Source organism: Poecile atricapillus, chromosome 4 (assembly GCF_030490865.1).
Source record: "Poecile atricapillus isolate bPoeAtr1 chromosome 4, bPoeAtr1.hap1, whole genome shotgun sequence".
Classification (NCBI taxonomy): Eukaryota; Metazoa; Chordata; class Aves; order Passeriformes; family Paridae; genus Poecile; species Poecile atricapillus.
The window spans coordinates 5,503,251-5,524,985 of NC_081252.1; the positions used below are offsets into that span (position 1 = coordinate 5,503,251).

General features: G+C 44.5%; 1 pseudogene; it reads right to left on the minus strand.

Annotated features, from left to right (window-relative positions):
• Positions 1-1,497: 1,497 nt before the first annotated feature.
• Positions 1,498-14,342, minus strand: LOC131578960 (bifunctional heparan sulfate N-deacetylase/N-sulfotransferase 3-like; annotated as a pseudogene).
• Between the last annotated feature and the right edge of the window lie 7,393 nt (positions 14,343-21,735).

Here is a 21,735-nt window from a genome sequence, read left to right on the forward strand (position 1 = left end):
CAGGGCTCAGTCACTGTGCCTGAACCCCAAATCCAGCCCGGACCTGAGCCCGGTTTCAGAGTCCAAAACGCAGGATTCGGTCTCTGGTTTTAAGCTCTGAGCGTGAATTTTGAGCCCCTCAAACGCGGCACTCGCCGCCCTTTGTGAAGCCCAAAACTGATGGGGTGAGTCTGGTTCTGAGCTCCCAAAACACAGCCAAGGGTCTCTGTGAGGCACAGCTGCAGGACTGGGGCTCAGCTCCGAGCCCCCTAAGGCAGCGCCGGCTGACTCTGGGAGCCGCAGCATCCCTGAACCCCGGCCGGCAGCTCCGCACCAGCAGCAGCAGCATCGGGAGGGGAATCAGAGCCATTTCCCCGGCTCCTAAGGCAAAGCAGGTGAAGCAGGAGGGTCTGAAAATCAATCCAAACTTGCTTTTGCATCGGTTTCAGCTGGCACTTCTCATTTCTTCTAATTTCAACTTGGTTATGATCATCAGCAGTGCCTTAGGAACGGCTTCTCTCTGCACTGCGCGGCTCCGGGGCTGTCCTTAGGCACAGGCAAAGCCGTACTGCTGCTTCCCGGGGAATCCAGGCTTGGCACATCCCAATAAAACACCATCGTCAAAGCCAGGAATGCCACACCAACTTTATTTGATAAAACACGATGAGAGAGAGCCCCGAGCCGCAGACCTGGGAGCAAACAAATCCCGTGGAGCAGTCAGCTCCCGGCTTCTCTAACAGCCAGGAGTGGCCCCAGCTGTGCAGCTGCCCCAGGTGCTTCTGCTCAGGAGAAGAGAAAAAAAAGAGAAAAATTTACAAAAAATAAATATTTTTAAAAGGGGAAAGAAATGGGGAAAAAACAGTAAAAAGGAAAAGAGAAAAAGTAAAATAAAGAGCCTAAAATAATAAAGTAGGGGTGCAGAAGAAGCGAAATGCAGATTGAAGCCTTCCATGCACACAACAGGCAGCTGGGCAGGGGGTAAAGCTGATGAAGCAGCAAAAGTGACCCTCAAAGCACTCTCCAAATAACTAAAAGCCAAAGCAACAAACCAAAAACCCCAAGCAAATCCCCAGCCAATCCCTGCTGGATGCAGGAGCCAGTCTGAGCTGCTGGAAGCCGAGCAAGACAGAAATCCTGCAGGGGCCCCTCCTGTGGCACTCGGCCCAGGTGGGAAAGCCCTGGCCAGTCCCCCGTGCCTTGGGCGAGCTCCCGGTGACCTTTGGGAGCAGAGAGTGGGGCAGGGGCTGGGAATGAGCTGCTGCCATGGAACGGCTCCCGGTGTTCCGGGAGAAACCGCTCCTCTCTTGGCTCCCAGCTCTCCTTGCCTTCCATGGGCAGCGTCTGCACCTGCTCTGCACCTGGGGGGAAAAGGTGTGCAGGGAGCTGGGCACACCTCGGGCACGGCCTTCAGCCCAGGCCTTGGCTTTCCATCTCCCCCCATCCACTCCTCAAAGCCAAGGAGGTGCCTAAAGAATTAGCAATTCTAACAGAGCTGACACATAATCCCCGGGAAGGGGCAGCCCCCAGTCTGGGACCTGCTCTGCTTCTTTTCTGGCTGTTTCCCAAGGAAAATGCTGCTCTTTCTCATAGTGCCACAGATGCCCATTTGGAGGTGATGGAAATCAGAGGCAACTCAGGGAAACGGGAAAGGCTTAAGGAACTTCTTCAGCTGCACCAGCAGCGATGGAGAAAACCCACAGCTCCTTCTTGTGTTTAGGGACCGCCCAGAGCAGCAGGAGAAGCTTGGTTTGTGTTCTGTACGGGGACAATTGTGTTGGAATCCCTTTGTGCTCGTCTTCAAGTGAATGTGTCCCATGGTGGTGCCAATATTTAATGGAGGTAGCAGCTCCTGTTCTTTTTCCCCTATTAAATGCTGTCCTTACCTCAATCTGAAGTGCCGGTGCACACTGGAGGATGGAAGGATGCACACTCCAAGGATGAAAGCAGGACTCCTGAGGCAGATGGATGGCCCTGGTGCTGCAGGTCTGGGTGCACAGCACCCATGGCACTTGCTGAAAAAGATCCAGCTTTCCATTTGTCAAGCACTTTGTAAATGTTCTGCAGAGATCTGTGGCTGTGGCTCCTCAAATATCTGGTTAATAACTACTGCGTTTTGGGGGTTTTTAAACTGTGTTTAACAGAGTTAACAACACACCTACCCACCTGTCCTCCTGCTTCTTGTTCTCCTTTTCAATGATTTGAAGCAGGTGATTTTTCTATCTCAGTATCACGGTGACATCAGGATCTGCTCTGGCTGCTCTATTTCATGTGTCAGGAGTGACCTTCCACCTCCATTCCATTCCTTGGGATCTGCTTTCTCAGCAGGGCCATTTATGATCGCTTGTCTTGGATTTTATCTATTGCCTTTCATTGTCTATCTCAGACATTTTCATGCTTGCACTGAATAAAAAGTGACAAGAAGTGATGGAATGTGTTGCTGGAAACACTTTTGGCAATGCCTGATTGCAGAAATGTTACTTGATGAGGCACAGGCCATCCTGGGGGGCACTTTGGGGTGAGGAGGGGACGGTGCCCAAGGTTTGTCATCTTTGGCTCTTCTTCTCAGCAAACGGAACGAGCCCAAATGTTTTGCATAAACCAAGTACTCAGTGAGACTCAGGGGAGACCTGGTCCTGTCCCCTGGAGCTGACAGGAGGCTGTAGCCAGGGGGGGATTTCTCTCTGCCCAAACAACAAGATTTTATGATCCCAGGCTTAAGGAAGCCTTGTCACTGCTCTCTGTTGCTCTTCAGCGGGACCACACAAGGCCAAACCAAACCTCAGTCCAAGGGAAAAGGACTAAGGAAGTGCAGAATCACCTTTTCTGCTTCAGGAGAGCATCTGCAATAAACTGAATCCATAAGGGTTTTAATAATTTTGGGAGCTGTTGGCTGTAGGGTGTGTGAGAGCTCTGGTTTCTGTGTTAATTTAGTTGTCTTCAGAGTTATAGAAAGACTGAAGCGATGACTGCTTCAAGATTGCTGCGTCTGCCTCATTTCTGGAAAAGGCTGTTAAGGTTGTGGGGCTTTTTTTAAATCTTAATTTTGTTTATGACAAACAGTGCAGCAGAAAACATCTTTCTCCTACAGGTTTATCAGATTTTAAGCAACTGAATCTGATACTTCATCTTTGCCCTTTCCATGAATAGGAGGCAAACCAGAGAATTTGTTTCTTTAGGATTCTTTGGGAACACCCTAACACATGAGTGCAAGAAGCAGAGAGAAATCCAAAAGCAAGTCTGGGGCTCAGCTAATTTTTCAAGGATCAAGGACAAATGCACAAGTGTCATTTGTTTCCTGCTCTTCTATCATAAACTTCCTTTTATAATTTTTGTGTCCTGTGCCAGCAAAACTGAGTACATCCAGAAAACAAATGCAATGCAGCGGAAGGGAAACTCCAAAGGTTGCGAAGTTACCCAGAATGTGGGATACTGGTGCTCCAGTTACACAGAACTAACAGGAACAAGCAATTTACCTGACTCTTCTTTGTGCAACATCAGCTTTCCTGGAGGGAGGCAAAAGGGGCTGGAAAGGCAAGTGTCTCAAATGTAAAGCTGGGAATATTCCCTGGCAATCACCATTAAGGTCAGTTCTTTTATTTTTGCCAGGAGAGATGTGCAATAGTCAATGGTTGTTACTAAGAAATGTCTCTTCTTATTTCAAGCCAGAATATTCTCCCTTGGCCACTGGAAGTTTCCACCCAGCAGGGAAATGCAATTAAATCCAAGTGGAAGCAGTGTCCAGCCCCCATGCAGGAAATGTATGTGCAAGCTTTAGGACTGCACGAGGGAAGGAGAGGGTATTTGCATCTCAGGTGGAAGAGATCCTCAGGTGGATCTTTCATTGCTGCTGTCACCCCAGCAAAGAGAGCTGCTCTGAGCAGGTTTAGTGCTGACAATAGCTCAGAACAGCCCCCTGCACGTATTACATTAACATGTCCTCCCTTCAGGGCAATCTGGCCCTTTGCCAACCTCCCAATGGCCATGAAAATAAACGGCAATGCAAATGATGCTGAAAAAAAAATCAAAGGGTGAGAGTAAAACTCCTGTCTGTGGAATTCTTGATTTGTGCTTGTGGCCATCTGGCGTTGCTGTCCCTGGGGACAGTGACCTTCCTCTCCTCCCTCTGTCCCTGTTTCATTCCCTTACCTCTTTGGTTGCCACACTGGCATTTAAATGATGCCTTCTGGCTTTTAACTCCTTTCTCTTTTCTTTTTCCTCTATTTCTCTTGGTGTGGAAGTGTGCTGGAACAGAAATTTCCATCACAGCAGCACATCTGCAAATAGAAACATCACAGAGTCTCACTCAGTGTGGGCAAGCACCTTCAGCTCCAAGGAGCTGTGGAGAGCAAGCGCTCGGTCCCTTAAGGAAACGTGGAGTGATCGGTCCCTGAGACAAGAAAATCCAGACAAATGCTATGGTCAGCCCTAAGCAGGAAGATTGAAAGCCAATGACCTCGAACCTGCCATCATTATGTTCATAATTTTAATGTAATTATGGTGTGATAACGCAAAGTTGGAGTTTAGAGAGTTTAGACATTCTGCTGAGGCTGGTGACGTTACTCAGAGGGTTTTGTATCGCTCTGATGTGTCTGAGCAGGATCAAGAACTAAAAGGAAAATTTTACAGAAGCATTTGAAGACAGATTGCCCCAAAAACTGGTGCTTCTTCCAGGGGGACAAAAGATGGAACGTTTTCCTGTTGAATTCCTCTCAGAAAGCACAGCCCTACTAGCTCAGCTATGGCAAGGGTGGATATGATACACCATGGAAAGAGACAAAACCAGAAAGGTAAAAAGGTCTATCTCCCCTCCTCCCCTGAACACACTCTAAGGAAAACATTTCAAGCAATGGAATAGAGTAGAATTGGTTCCTGCCTCTGGAGTTCAGTTCTCCATTTCATCCAAGTGCTAACTGGGATGACTGGTGGTGCTGTGCAATCCTCACTAGAGGAGACTCCCCCGTACAAAGCCACCACACATCATGTGGCAGCAGCCCCACAACATCTGCAAAAGGCAGGTCCAGCACAGAGCTGATCTGGAACAGGAATCACCTCTGAGCACAGGAGACAGGAGCTGCTTTATCAGCCATGCTGCCTCTGTGGATAAATTCATGGCCTTTTTCATTTGATTGAATTGCAGAGTGCTGTGCAGGTCTCATTTCTGAAGGGTGATGGTGCAGACAGTGGTTTAAATGGTACAGTGTGTTCATCAATATGTGGTACTGCATTTACATCCCTGGAGTAAAAGAATTGGCACATATAGAATATGTTACAGGAGGGCAGCTATACAATGAAGTCATACAAATATGTAAAAGTTACATTGTTCACAAAAAAAAAATTAAATAAAAAAAGGAAGAGCTGCCATTATTGTCAATAAATACAGAACAGGAGAATATGCACCTCATCTGTCAACATCTAAAGGTCAGAGCATTTCCATCCTGGAAGTGCTTCCAAGATGGATCCTCTGAGGATTTACAGAAGCATGCTGAAGCAAAATACAAGCTGTATTTGGGGTGAGAGGACAAAAGAAGGAACTAAGAAAATTATTCAAGTTGAGCCTCACCTAGTACCAGTTCTAGATCTCAGACAGATCTGGTGAAGCCCCAGTTGTGCTGCAATCCTCTTTCTGCACGGCCTGACGTGGTGCTTTGTGGCTGGCTGGGAACTGCTCCTTCAGGGCTTTGATTAAAACACTGTGCAAGGCAGCAGAGACTCATCTCCAGACTCCTGAGTTATTCCTGTTCTGCTGGAAGCTGACATTCCACTGACAACCAGCTCATACCTGCTTTATACTCACAGCTTTTCAGTTTCTCATCTTAGGGACAAAGACCAGAGCAATGCTTCCTTTTGTTTTTTTCCCCTAGTTTATGTTCTTTGTTGATTGGTGAAAACAACTCTCAGGATAGTTGATAACTTTTGGCTTTGTATTGCAGGCACAGTTTTTCTCCTGCTATCAGCTCCTCCAAAGCCTGAAAGATTAACCTTTTTTTTTCCCCTCATTTGCTAACAATGTAGGTTGCCTTCCTGCTACTCACTTAGATGGCATTTCTGCCATGTTGGATAGAAAGGAATAAAAAGGGAAGAAAGCAGCAAGAGGCCCCCAAACTGCCACTGTTTCCTATTTTAGGCACTTCACATTGCAAAGAAATCAATTCCTGTAACTCCCATCCTGGGAACACCTAAAATCTGAGGTTCATCTAAGCTCCACAGAATGAGACTTAGAGAGTGTCATTTTAATGCACTTTTAGGATTGAGACCTAGGCTGAAATGATATGAAACTAATTGTTTTGAAGTTCCCTGATGCATGAGCCTTGATTTTTCATCTGATATGAAAAGTTGTCATTCATCTTTACTTCTTTCTTTTGCCCTTTAGCCAATTAGATACTACAAACTTCAAATTCCAAAACTGCAGCTTTCTGCCTTAATTTAAGGTCAACAAAATGATGCTGCAGCCTCTGACTGTTTAGTAGGGGTTATTGCATGAAATGAACGACACAAGTGCACAGGCAGAGTGAGATAAAGGCAAATCAAAGCATTTCATCTGCAACTTTTCACCTTCTACAAATCATCTTGGAAAAATGCAAATCACCCCACACTGCAGTTCACTTGTCTCTCAGTTTCTGCCCCATTAAACAGCGTCGTGTCCCCTGAAGTCTCTTCCAGTTTCTCACACTTGGAAGTTCAATTGACTTTAACAGCAATTTTCCTTAAGGTCTATCAACACAGATGAATCGGCAGACCCCTAATGCATGGCTTAAAACTATCTTTTATACAATATTGCCCTCTGTGGGAGCCCCAAGATGTAACAGATCTACAACAGAAATACGGATGCTGATGCTCTTTGCTCCTATTCCATTTTTTTGGGCATAGGATCTACTTTCCTAAAACACTCCTCTTGAACATAAAAGCTTTATGCCACCAGGAGAAATCAACTTACTATCCTCTCACCATTTAATTTATTTCTTTCAAGCCTGCACTTCAAATTGTTTAACAGGTATCTCTGCTACTGCTATTTACATTTTAGGTGACCATTTCAGTTCACAGAAGCCCTGCTGCTCTGTGTGTGTCAGCATTTCAGGCACACTTAAAACCAGCAAATGAACAAAACTGAGACCCAAAGTGCCACATCACTGGGATGGGTAGGCAAACAGCATTTGGAATATTATTTCTCAAGTGCCCCAAAGTCTTCTGAGAGCAAAGATGCCACTCCAAAATATCACGGCAGATATTTTGAAATGTAACCTGCTGAACATTAGGAAAGCAGGGAAGTAGGAATGAGCAAGATGAAGAGGTACAATGGTTAAGTACCAAGTTCTTATTCACTTGGAGTGAATTATTCCATCCATGTTTTTCTTTCCTCATTTTAATTAAGTCACCTTTGTTTTCCTTCCATGAGAAAAATATATTGTCAAAAAAAACCCCCACTCAAAAGATGATTGGAGAGCAATCACCACTGGGCATTGTTCACCTGGAACTGCATTGCATATTCCAACCAAAAACCCAACCATTCCTTCTGCTACCATCCTGATATTTTAATGTTAGTGCTGAAAGCCTGTAAGCAATTCCTACCTCAAGAAAAGGGAATCAATAGTAGTTAGACATTAAAAGCATTGCTTTAGCTTATTAACTCTGTTCCAGCAGATGTTGTAGAGAGATTGCACATCTCTAAAGAAGCCCAGTGCAAAGTAAATATAACATCATGATCTTGATTTCCCTTGTCAGACTACAGCATTTTCAAGTCTTTAGCCTCCCTTTTGCTGAACCCAGGTCTGTGTGGGTTATTTTTCATTTTATTTTGAAGCACAGCCTAGTCACATCAGTCTAAAAACAGACCTCAGGGCACACTTCCATTTCCCATTTCAGGATTTCCCACCCTACTGGAGCATTAGCATGAAGCCTCCTCCTATAGCACCGGATAAAGCGGAAAACAAATTATAAGAGGGCGACCTAAAAGTTTTTTAAAAAACTTGCTAGGAGGTGAAACAAAACACTGTACAACAGGATGAATTCATTACAGTAATTCTAGAACACCCGTTTGGTGGTGCTTTAGTATCCAATTTTTCACTTTGAGGGTTCTTTAAGGTTTAAATGATGGTATAGAAAAAGCTCTGCTTGTGCAAGCTAACCTAGAAAAAAAGTCATCCTCAGAATCCAATGGAAGCTTGATATCTAGATGGCAAGGACAGAAGAGCAAAAAGAGAAAGATAAATGTTCTTTGTAGTTCCTCCTTTGAAACTACCATTCCTGGTTTCACCTTTTATTCAGAAGTGGATTAGAGTATTAAAAGAGTCTCTGTAGACATGTTAAAGGGGACTCCCACTGGAGCTCTGGTCTAATTAAGCTGCTTTATGAATCATTCCAGTTGGACTAACTCAAAATGTCTTCTAAAAAAATATCACTTAATACATCAAACCGAGAGTTCAAGCCCCTTTGTTTTTAATAATCAAAGAAGAAACGCTTGGGTTTGAGATTTGTAAGCTATCACTGCACTTTATGGATGATCCTCTTGATGATAATTGCTTTGCCAGCAGCTGACCTGCATTGCTCTTTAGGAGAAGCCCCCTTTCCCCTGCCCATCTCAGCAGCCCTGCTACAGCTCAGACACGCAGCTGAGGTGACAGCAGAATGCTGGTGTTACCCAGAGACAACAGTCCCAGCCCATGGAAACCATCAGTCAGCATTTTGCTGCTGGCTTGGCTGGAGACCATCAGGAGCTGGGGAATGTTTCTGCTGGAGCTGATGCAGGGAACAGCAGAGCACTGCCCAGCCCTGGAAGGAGCCCCTTGCTGTAGAGCAGTGCTGCACAAAACCTGTTCCCCTTCTGATCACTCCCTCGGCCAGCCTGAACTCGGGCTGGGAGCAGATGCACAACGGGGTGACAACACTTCTGCCTGCAGCACTGGGGACCAGAGAAACCCTGGCATGGTCTCTGATGGAACACAACCCTTGTGAGTCACACAGCAAATGGTTCTCTATGTTCACACAAAAAAGGGAAAATGGGGGCACAACCCAAGTTCCTGGATTAGTATTTGTGACAATCTGCAATGGAGGAGGGGCAGCAGCCAGCTTTTCTGCCTGAGGCAGTTGGATGAATGGGACTTGGACCTGCTTTTGGTCTTGCTTGTGCAAGGATTTACAAAACTAGACTGACTTGCTTATCAGCAGGGAGGTCACAAAAAGAGTCATGATGGAAACAGACCAAAGGGGATGCAGCTCTTCCACAGTGTTACAGGTGCAAACAACAAATGACAAGAGGGCTGAGCAGAGCTGAAATCTGCTTACTGCTTCACTCTCTCCTATGACATTGAAGCAAGGCCTAGGAAAAACCTCTTCTCTCTCTAAGCTCCACTCCTACCCCTTTTGACTTCCCAGGAGCTGTCTGCTACTTCAGGCCAAAGCAAAACCTGGGAAGGATTCTGTCAGGAGAATCGTGGGACAGAGCCCAAGAAGCTTTATGGATACACAAAGCCATCCATCCATCTCTCTCACACATCACGAGCCCTTGTCTCGGTGTCACACGGGAAGTGGTGACAAAGATCAGGCTGTGGATTAAGCACCAACTCATTTCTTGCTTTGATGCTATCTCAAGAAGAGTACTTAGAACCCCACAGTTTATATTTTCAGAGTTGAGTAAGCACTTAAGACATAAAACAGTAATGTAATTAGAGATATGTGGAGCAGCTCTAATGCTAGATGTAAATGAATGGATGTTGGTTTAACAGATGTTTCCACATTAGTTTCTATCAGCACACTCTCTGAAACTAATACATCCAAAGCCATACAGGAACAAAGCCACACTAGGATATCAAAGGTATCTTACAGAGGAATAAAAGTATAAGATAAAGGTCATTACAGAACTGGTATGCACTGATTTGCCTTTATCAACTGTACAAGTGTGTCCAGACATAAAGAGGGGAAAAGAGAAGCTGGAAAAGACACTGTATAGCTGGACCAAGTCAGCAGTCAGGGAATCTAGCTGGGTTTTTTTCACTTTTTTTTAATTTGACTGGAGGACTGAGCAGCATTTTTGCTGTTGATGTTGTTGCAAATCAGCACTTGATGCTGAAGCAGACCACTAGCAGCATGCTCTCCCCTGATATCTGGGAAATAAGAATAACCCACGACAAGGCAGGCACTGCCAGTAGAAGACATGAGTGCCCTAGCTGAGTTCTAATGCGTGAAACTCAGCTCCAAGTGTATCCATATTTCATCCCTACATTTCTGATTCTGGAAAACCTCTAACACATTTTGAGCCAGAGCCCAAAGATTCAGATGAAAAACTCTAACAACTTCTTGAGACATCAAGAAAACAAACTAGACTTTTCTTAATGAAATATATGAACACTCCAAGAACCCCAAACCACATTCTGGTATGCCTTTATGTTTCTCACACTCGTGATGCCAGTCTAATTAAGTTCCGCATATCTCAAGTTGCTGCTGGAGAATTAAGACTAATCTATAACTCTTCTAAGTTGTCATAGTTCCTCTGAAATCAATGGATGTTTTGACAGCTTACACCATCTGAGGAACTGCTCTGTGTGTCGAGTAAGACACAGTGCTGTTTAATTACAGGGAGGTTCAGAAGCAGTCTCCACAGCTCAAGAAAAAACCAGTTCTTCCAGGAATAGTCATTTCTTGTTTCTATCCAACTCATTATGAACTTCAGTGTCAAAAGCCATCTTTCCTTCAGTGAAGACCATCACTGTGTCTCCAGCTGAAAGAAAAGGTTCTATCTCTTGCAGTAAATTTTGAAACACGCCCTTGGTGCTGCGAGGAGAAGTAAGGAGCCCCTATTCCAGTGTCATCAGAGCACTGAGATAACAGTGGGGAGACTGGGAGCAGCCAGACTACAGAAACTCCACACAGGAGCAGCAGGACATGGATCCAGATATTCCAGTGGAAGTTTTCAGATAGTCTGGAAGAGCAAACCAGGGGGATACTGTGTGTTTACACACAAACTTCTGAGAGGATTTACTTGCTCTGCCTCATATTTAGGAACATGATTTGCTAGTAGGCTTGGCAGTGCTGGATTAATAGTTGGACCCCATCATCTCAAAGGTCTATTCCAAACTACATGGTTATAGCATTCTATGTTTCTAACCACAGAACTGCAGGAATTGTGTTTTCCACATTTGGGGATGCAAAGATGAAAACTTTAAAAATGTTCACAGACATTGTAGCGATTGGTGTGTAAGCTGCAAGATTTGGACAGAGCACAGCAACACTTCCTTACACCAAACCAACAAAGCACAACAACAAACAACCACCTAAAAAACCCCCTCCAAAACCCAAAAAACCCAACCACCATCAAAGCCACAGTTCCAAATCCAGAAACAGATGTTTTTCAGAAAGTTTTGTTCTAAGTAATGCTATGTTTTATCTACAAGCTTTGCACTACCAAAATCAGTAGAATCAACTGTTGTGATTGCCTGCCTATACAGGGAGGAAATGGACCACATGAGGATTAACAGGTACAGAATAATGTACACCACCTAATGCAAAATCTGTGCCGCAGGTCAAGAGCCAGAAAAACATCCATGTTTTTATTAGAAATGTGTGCCTAGTGGAAATGAGCTAATCTTGAGTACTGAAATGATACAAAGTCTACATTTAGAACCTCTTTTCACACTTGCAGCGCCCAATTCTCTGTCACAGGCACTGCAGCAGAACTCACTAAAACTCTTGTTTAATGAGATGTCATTTATTTGCAAATACACTTTACAATAACGTGTTTCCAACTACTGCAAACTGATTTTGTTTCATTCCTTCCACATGTCATTGTGCCACCGAGGAGAACTCCTTTGATATTAATAGCAATGAAGATGCATTGCATCTGACAGCCCTAACAACATGTTTAATACAACATTTTAACTCTAAGTAGATGAAGACTCAGAAGGGAACACTTTTTTCAGATTCCATTGTTTCAGAACACAGTTCTGTATAAATGAAATTATCCCACTTAAAAGTTATTTCCACTTTGATATTACTTCTATTTAATGGGACAGTTTTATTTTGGGAAGATTACTTTCTGACATACTGCAAATTATTTTCCCCAAACAATATGGTTTATCCTTCTCTATCTGCTGTAACCAAATTTGTCTCAATAGTCTCCTGCTTCTGGTATATAACTCTGGCAATTCAACATCCCAACTTCTTTTCAAATGACAATCCTAAGGTGTCACTTGCAAAGACAAACAATACAAAACGTGCTGTCTCCGACTGCTACTGCACAACTCAGTGATGGATTTATTCAGGCTTTATTTCAGCCACCTTGTTACCAGAAAGTTCTGCTCCTGCAGAACAACACAAGTTCTGCCAGTGATGCTGGCCAGACTTGACTTTTTTCCTGCCATCTGAGTTTGCATTCAGGAGACTCTCCAAGGATGCTCACTCACCTAACTCAAACACTGCCATCCTCTTCTCCATGGAAAAACCATTTAGGAAGCTTCACCTTTATTTCTGCTCTCTCCCATGGGATTTGTTTGCCTAAGGAAAACACCTACTTAACAAGGAGGTAAATCTCATTTTTAAGTGCATGGACAGAGAATGTTTTGGAAAAGAGCAAATGCAATTTTAAAGCAAATTAAAAGTTTAACCGCAGGGTCAAACCTTTCATTTAAGAGAGCAAAGAATGCAGAGCTGCTGTGGCTTGACAAGTGTATTAACACTGAAGAAACCCAAAAACTTGGTTAAAAATGAAACAAAAATGACCCACTGCATGCAGTGCTGTCCTTGTCTTTCCTTCTTGCAGTTCCTCATCCCATTAACAAACTTCTAAGAAAACATTCTCCCTTCTCTTTAGTGCAAACAGGGCAACAATCAGGATGTTAGAGATTTGCAGCTTCTAGACCAAGTTGAGAAAGGTGATCTCCTATTTCCTGCTTTGGGACAACACTCCTCACAAAAAGCACACAAGAAACACAGGAAGAAATAATGGGAAGATGTTAGTGCCACTGACCAACCACTGTCACCTCACTTGAACAGCACAACAGAGTGGAAAAGGACCTTCAGGAATGTACAGCTCTAAACATTCAAATGGAAATTGTCCAGTCATTTACTGACAGCTTTTAAGAGCAATATTAGCACAAACCCTCCCTGCAAGCAAGTGCCATATAACAGAGATGAGAGAGGTGAAATGCTGCAAACAGCTCCTGACATCCAAACCTATCTCAAACAGCCAATAACCCAGTCCACTCTTCACATTTGATGCTGCCATTTACTGCTGCTCACCACATTCACCTCCTGCTTGTAAGACTCACAACAAGTGCAATAAATATGAACAGCTCCTGAGTGGAGCCCTCCAGTTCCAACCATGAACAACTATTCACTTTCAGATGAAAATACCGCTTTGCTGCATTGACCATCAGTTTGTGCACATACTTTACCTGTACATCGTTGGTGTTCATCCTTGTTCCATCCTTGCCAACGAAGATATCATCTATGTCAACCAGAATGTACCTATCCAAGGATAGGGTGAGTTTCTTTCCAGACAGGAAAGAGATGGCATCTATGAAAATCAGCTTGTGCAGCCAAAAATTCAAGTTACTGCCGAAAAGGACTCGCTGAATCCCATCGTGGAGCCCCAAGTCATGTATTACTGTGGCATAGAGAGCACCTAGAGCAGCAGGTGGAGAAAGGTTTTCTGGTGTCTTTACTTTTGCAAATATCACTGGTTGATAAGTTGTGTGATTAACCTGGAAAACGGCCCAGGCATTTCCAAGCAAGGGCCCTTCCTCAAGCTTAGAAGGTTTAGTCACATGGAGCAGTGGGGAATGAGGGTTAATGCAACAGTCCTGAACACCCAGATTGCTGTGGACATGGAAAGGAAAACCCTTCAACTCAAAGCTCTGCAAGCTGTTCTCAGTGCCTTTGTGAAATCCAATCACACCTACACCGTACTCCAGGCAGTACTTATCTAGAAGGCCTCTGTTCCAAGAGTCCATATTCACCTACTTCAGAATATTTTCATACACTATGAGAGCGTATTTGCCTCTGCTTTTGTCTAGAAGCACTGGGAGGTCACCTTTCCCAGATGCAATCTCAAGGTGAAACTGAAACCTGCTGGATTCCAGAATGGTTATTATATCTTGGCCTAAGCTTGAGTGCTGGCTTTCCACAAACACCAGCACTACCAGGTCTGTCCTCAGGGGATCGATGGGCTTCGTGCTCTTCATCTCCATCAGCTTGGATGGCAACGGTTGAGGATCACCACATTCCACTTCTGAAGAGGTTTCAGGAAGCTCATTCTCCTCTGTGTAGCCATTCTACAAGTAGTAGGCAGAAATAACTATGCTCACCATACAAAAAGTGGCCAGCAAAATTACTCTTCTTTGGAAATGTCTGTCAAGTTTCAGGATAAAACTCATGGTGTTTACTTGCCTTAGATAGCTCTCAACAGCAGCATGAAAAACAAACACAGATTCTCAACAACTTGTTCCAGTCCTCTGAAATATTTCTGTCACCATTGCAGCACACACATCTGTCTTCCACAGAGCTTTACCCAAGGTATGGCCTAGAAGAAAAGAAAATCAGAGATTTAATTGAGGCAGCACCTTGTGAAGTATCACCTGCTTAAACTAATGGGGAGTAAAGAAACCACTGCCAGCCAGAGAGTTGGAGACCAACAGCTCCAAATCTTGCAATAATGTATTTTTTTTCCCTGCTCCCACTACTTGCCACGTGCATTTGAAGGTCTCTGAATCTCACAGGTTCCTCAGCTCAGAGGATCAAATAAAGTAGGAAGAGGTACTGAAAAGCAAGGCGTAAAAGCAAAGTATTTACTGTGCTTTAGAAATTATTTTCACCTAAAGATAAAAGTTAATTCCCAAGTAGACAGCTGCTAACAACCAAAATACTGAAGAAAATTTATCAACTTCTTCCTTCTACTCCTAAAAAGCTGGGGGAACATGATTAAACAAATTTTATCTTTTATTAGTTTTCCCAAGAACTAAGAACGTACACAACTGTTGTACAAACATACACTGATGCACTCTATATTACATCTACTGTAGGAATGTTTTCAAAGCAAAACCTCCTTCCTGCAACATCAGAGGAAAACAAAGCATTTCTCTGGACTGTGGAGTCTTGCAGACTGTTAGAAGCACTTGCCAATTCATTGCATTAAAAACAAAATACAATAATCAAGCTCTTAAATTGGAGAAGAGAAAGTCATAACTCAAAAGTTAAACCTAACAGGCAGATCACCTAAGGATATACTTATGCTTTATCTTGTATTTAAGGAAAGAATAATTTTTCAAGCCAGCAGTACAACTGCTGTCAAAACTCCCTAGTAAAACAACTGGATGGTGTGACAAGCATAAAATAATGATCATAAGTCATAAACAAAGCTTCAAAGCAGATCTTGGAAAATATTAGGTGTGTGAAGATCTAGAACATGGCCACTCTAACTTCAGCGTAGTTTGCACCCAGGTCCATTTGGAAATGGGATTAGGATAAGGTGTGGCATTAACATGGTCATTTCCCAACTGAGAGCTTAATCCTTCCAGTCCTGGTTGGTTTCTTTTTTTATTCCTACATTGTAAGCAAATTGGTCTTTCGCTCCAGATTTTCAAAAAAGCTAAAAAATATGATGTACTTAACAGTACCTATGTCATGTCCACAAATTTAATGAAACCCTGAAGACAGATCTTCCCGGTGCCAAGATGAGCATCAAGTAAAACTAAACGAGAAAGATCAGATGAGGGAGAGGAAAAGAAACTCCAAGGCATTCTATTCATCAAAACCGCAAAATTCAGCATCAAGAGCGAGCATACGTGAGCCGTCTCATTCATAGTTAAGAGTCAGAGCAAGATTCCTGCTGTCTGCATAGATTTTACTCTCCTCACTGTCTACTCAGATACCTCTTTATCAATCCCTTCTCTTCTGGGAAGACTTGAACCCAGCCTTGAACCTGACCTGCAGCTGCACAAAGTCCTGCTCAAAGCTTTTGGGCAGGAAACCTGCCCTTCACCCACGCTCACTAATCAGTGCTGGACTAAAATAACACAACCCCAGCTTCTCGGTTTCTGTCTGAAAAAAAACCTGAGGAATGCAGAAAGACCAAACAACAACATGGAAGTACCTTTAGAAGAAATTAACATTCTTAAGCATTGAAATGTCTGATCCTTGCCACACCAGCTTCAAGAATTTCAGTCTGGATGGCATAACAGAGACATTTAATATGGGAACAAGTCAGGTGACAAAGAGAAGTTCCACCCTGAATGAGTTAACACCAGACAGAGGCTTCCAGACAGATGATTTTTCATGACACACACCAAGGGTTCTCTTCATCTTGGGTTTCCAGCTCAGCTGCCTGAATGCCAAGAAACACATCATTTTAGTGCCTAAAATTATCACTGACTGCATTCTGCAGGAAAGCTCTACATACACCTACTTGTCTTTGACAACCACAGACCTGGCTGGTCCAGATACAGAAAAAGTGAGAATTGACACTGACCTAAGCTCAGAGCAAGGAAGGGCCGATGAGACAGAGCTGCTTGAACTGGGTATTACACAAGGGTTGCAACCCAAGAAACACTTGCAGCAAGGACACGGTTCCTAATGCCATTCCATAGAGAGGAAAATCTGGAGCCAGCCCAGAAACCCGTGTCTGCTTCAAGAAAAGCCCAGTCATTGTATCCTCAGCTCCTAATTGCAGGCACCCCCGTGGGGCTACAGCGGGCAGCTGCAAGGAGGAGTGGCTGGAACTGCCAAGACAGATGTGAGGTTCCTCTGTGAGGAATGAGGAACTCTCTGAGGCAGCAGGACACAGCCAGACTTGGCACAGTCCCTGCTGAAGACAGTCAGGAAGCAGGACGGAACAGAGCAAGGCACAAGTTTTAAATGCACGCTCTCTTGTATCAGCTTGAGGCTCACGTAATTTTCACCTGCTGGTTTGTATGGCAGGAGTTCAAAAGAACGCAGGAAGAAGAAAACAAACAATTCAAAGAGTTCTCTAAGCCTTGACAAGATACAGTTGCTTTCCTCCAGGGACAGCAGCATTTTCCCCTGAGCAACAGAACTTGCTGGATACTCTAGTGCTGTATTACAGCTAAAATAACTCACAGTGCACCCCTGACAGCGCCATCCTTGGGATGCTCCTCACATGACACACCGTGGGACCTATGGAGATTGGGACAGCGACCTTTATCACATCTCTAGACGTGGCTTCAGGGAAGATGGTCCTTGCTCACTATCATTTCCTACAGTAAAACCAGACAAAAGGTCTAATTCTCAATGTACCTACAGTGAGTGTGTGAGAAGCAGCATTTCAGAAGAGGACAGTACCTGAAGAGTCTCACTTTCATTACAAAAGAACACAATACTTTATTAAAGGAAGGAAAAGTCATGATAGCTTCGACAGCAATAAAAAATATCCAAGAATAAGAAAAAGGCTTAAAGGAAAAAAACAGAAAGAGTCTAGGAAGTCTGCACAAGAGTTCAAGCTTGTTAGTATTGTTCTAGTGAAAAAAAACATGAAAAAACCCCCATAGATAGCATAAGCAGTCTCAGCTCTTTTTGATTTCTACAGTCATGGAATTCAGTGACAGAGGAATGTGGTCCCACCTGTACCTCAAAGCACTTGAGAACAGGTGTCAGATATTATATGAATCCAAAGTTCCACAAAGCTGATGTCACAATAAATTTTACCTATAGAATAATTCATATGGTATTTTTCCATGGTTTGAAGCAATAAAATTTGCATGTTTTTTTTTATCTAGAACTTCATTGCTTTAAAAGAACCTCCATTTGTTCTCCTACAACCTGCATTTGATGTCCTATTTTGCATTTTCATGCCACCATGTTAAAATTTAGACCTGAACCCTTTACCTCTGCTGCTCAAAGTAGCAGGTACCAAAATGCTCATTTTAAGGTGAAAATTAGCATCTTGGAATATTCAGAATTTGGTTTTTCACTTACAGTCTCACTATGGAGAAGATCTTGCTAAGAGAAAGCTGAGTCACGGAAGCAAGTGTTGCATTTTGTTATGAACACAGACAGCAAGGCTCAGTGCTCCTGTCATCTACTGCAGAAGCCCAGAACTAGTTCACATGAAAATCTTGCTGGCAGTATAAAGAAATATCACCTTCTTAAGCAGAAGATTTAGCACTCTGAACAGCACTGCTGGGCAGTCACAATTACAGGCATCTGCAGGCAACCAGCACAAAATAGCTGCATCTGAATAGAGATCTTCAGTTTGGATTGGCTTGGGGGGTTTATCATTGCTCTGCTTGTTCTGTTTCAGGTTTTTAAATTCACTAACAAAGTGCCACTGATGACAGAACAAATACTGTGAGGAACCCCAAAGACATGAAGCACACCTCGAGTTCCTACCACTTGCAGCTTTCTTTCGTTTGTTGTTTCATTGGTAAGAATAAAGGACCAAATTCTTGACTTCTGTAAATCACGTCACCCTGATAATTTAATGGAAACTCTTCCAGGGAACGCAGCCTACTAAATTCTTCACAGGAGTTCTCAATCCAGTAAAAAAAGATGCTCAAGTAAGAAACTAGGTACCTGCACAGGCACAAAGAACTGCACAGAATTTAAAAATAAAAAGTCTATTAAAGTTGAGTCATGACTATCAACACAATTTTTAAAATGACAAGAAACTTTTCTGCACTGTGGTAATACCAAGACCAAAGCAATGGTCTCAACTGAAATATCCATAAATAAGTGAGGAATTGTTCTCAAATCAAATTTGTCAAAGCCCAGTAGGAAAACTCTGGTTTAGTCTTACCTCAGGCCCGTGCTAGGGCAACTGCTTACTGTGACCCTTGAGAAGAAACAATACAGCTGGGTCAAATTTATAAGTAAAAACATCCTGTTAAAGGGTAACAAAAACCCTTTTCATCAAGAACTACTAAAAGAGAGCTAGTTCTGGGTTGAGTATCCATCAATATTATTCAGGTAGATCACATTTTTCTGGGGACATATTTTAAATAATTCTCTTCTAATAATCCCCATCATTCTCATCCTGTTCTTTACCTGCCTGGACAGTGCCACAGTGCTGGTGACATGCTGGTGATTTATTACACAAAGGATGAGTTTTAAATGAAGAGCAGAAAAAAAGGAGGCATATTGTTTAGTGTATTACTACAGACATTTAAATCTCACATGATTAGAATGCTGCTTAACTGCTTTGAACATAAAGGTCTGCTCTGGCCAGTCACTAAGAAATACAAGTTCCTCAAAGGAAGCATTCTGAAGTCATTTTAGCGTTACTAGAATGGAAATCTTTGGATATAGAGATGATATGGTAGGAAGCAGCAAAGTGCAACTGAACACAACCAAACCTGGGGTGAACAGCAGGGCTCAGATTGTTAAATCAGTTACAAAAACACCAAACAAGCGTCCAAACCCTGAGCATGCCTACTTACAGCATTATTTTACTGACTGAAGTATTCAACAGCTCAAAGGAGTAAATCCAGGCTGAGAATGAGACCTTACAACTGCATATTAAAAAGATATTTTCAGCTTGTAAAAATGGTGATATGAGACATGACAAGGGAAGTCTTTGAGACCCTTTAATATCACATAACAAACTCTGCAATGTGTGAATATTGAAGGGCTTATATTCTCTCATAGCTGTGAAGGAAATAAAAAAAAAAAAAGGCAATGGTTTAGGCAGCACAGCAATTCTGGTGGATAGAAATTCTTTTCATTCTTTTTCAAATCTTTGAGGTAAGCAGTTCTCAGTTTCTACTGTACCTGTGACATCCTTAGCTCCATGCTGCATTGCCTAATGCAGCACTAGAGACACCTTTGAAAAGTCTCTAGTGATAGAGATCCAGGATAGAGATCCATACATGACAGTTTGTCAAGAAAAAATATTTATAACCATTAAACGTACAATGTTTAAAAATAGTTTAAAAGAAGGCTCTGAAGACTTCAACAGAACATAGAAGTTTGGTTTAGTCTTCACATCACTCTTCACCTTCACACAAAACTTTCTACAGGAAGAGCTTTAAGCTCCTGACATCACACAATTTTTCTGAGATAAACCCTGTAATTCTTCAGCAATTGCAGAAACTTCACTATCTAAACAGTAAATGATTTGCTCAAGGTCTCTGAGATAAATGTCCAGCACACTGGCTGGTCCATGCCCATACCATTACTTCCCTTTTCTCCTACAGCTGCCAAGAATAAAGAGTTAATAAGGCAGAGTTCAGCACCATTCCTTCAGAGAGAACTGCCTGGGATGCTGAGAGCGAGAGAAACCCCGTTTCTTTCACTTACCATTTTCTTAGGAAGAGAAACCCCCACCACACCAAACCCTGAAGCAATTATCCAGCACAGCACACCACGTAGTGAATTGAATAATAGAAGTTTTCTGCCATTTCCCGAGGGTTGCACATGACAGCTGAAACGAGCAGCAACACACATCCATTTCTGATGGCATTTGGGGAATCCAAGCAGCTATAACCACCTGAAGTTATGAAGAATTACCGCACTAGGCTGACAAATTTTGCTCCCCAACAGAGCCATAACCAATTCTCACAAACACCAGAGGGCAACAGCGTCGCGCAGAACGCCGCGAGGAGAGCGAAAGGGAAAAGCCCGGCCACTGAAGGGCTGCTGCGGGGACCGCGCCGGGCAGATGCCGAGTGCGCCGGGAAACAAGAAAAACCAACCCAAAGCCCAAGAAACACCAGCGAACAGCCCCGCAAACGCTGCCTCCGCAGCGGGAGCCTCAGCGCCGGGCAGCCGCCCCGTCCCGCCGCGCTCCCGGCCCGGGCGGTGCCCGCAGCGGAGCGGGAGCCTGCGGCCGCCTCGGGCACAACTTTGCCGGGATCAGGGGGCCGGCGAGCGCCGACTTGTGCGCCTCGGCCGCGCCGGGCCCGCGGGCACCGCCCGCCCCGCTGCTCACCTCCAGCCGCGCTCCGCCGACATGTCCCCCCGCGCTGCCTCAGAGCCCGCTGCCGGCCGTGCCCTCAGCACAGGCTCCTCCGGGAGAGGCGCCGGCACCCGGCGGGCGCGGAGTCGCCCCGGGCGCGGAGGTGCGGCGGGGCTGCCGCCGGGGCTGCAGCACCGCCCGCCAGCCTCGCCGCGCCCTCCCGGAGGAGGAGCCGCGCTCGCCGGCCAGGGGCGGCCGGGGGCTCCACCGCGCCTCCTCCCGCATCGCCCGCCCTCCTCCGAGGCTCGGCCGGGCCGGGGGCGGCCCCGGGCCCGGGCCCTCAGCCTGCTGCCGCCCTCAGGCTGCTCCCGCCCTCAGCGAGCCGCGGGCCCGCCCCTCACGGCACCTGCCGCGCCCCCCTCCCACACGAGGGCCGCCGCGCCCTCCCTTGTGGGATTCTTAATCCCTGTCTTAAATAAAGTAGGATTTAGTATTTTTCTTCCCCGCTCCTCCGAAACCAATTTAGGAAGCCCGTGCTGCAGGCGCGCTGAGGGGAAGTTAAAGTCGCACCCTCCCGCCCAATCCCCCGCTCTCGGAGCACCTTTAGGCCGATTTCTGAGCCGGGAAAAGGCAAGGGTGGAAATTCCGTGAGGTCAATTCCATTTTGTCAAGACAATGTAGGGTTAAAATCTTGAGAGAATGCCAGTTAATGTGTTTGCAGCCTCGCTGCTTTTCTTGATTGAATTTCCTAACCCTATGTTAAACACAGTTAGTCCCACTGCATTTTTCACTGATACCCTGCATCCCTCGCTCTGGAGATGGAGCTGCTCCATTACTGCAGGTGAGGGAGTTACGGTTCCCCGTCTGAACTGCATCAGCTTCCACAAAAGGGAAATAAAATTAATAAATTTTACAAGTGCCCT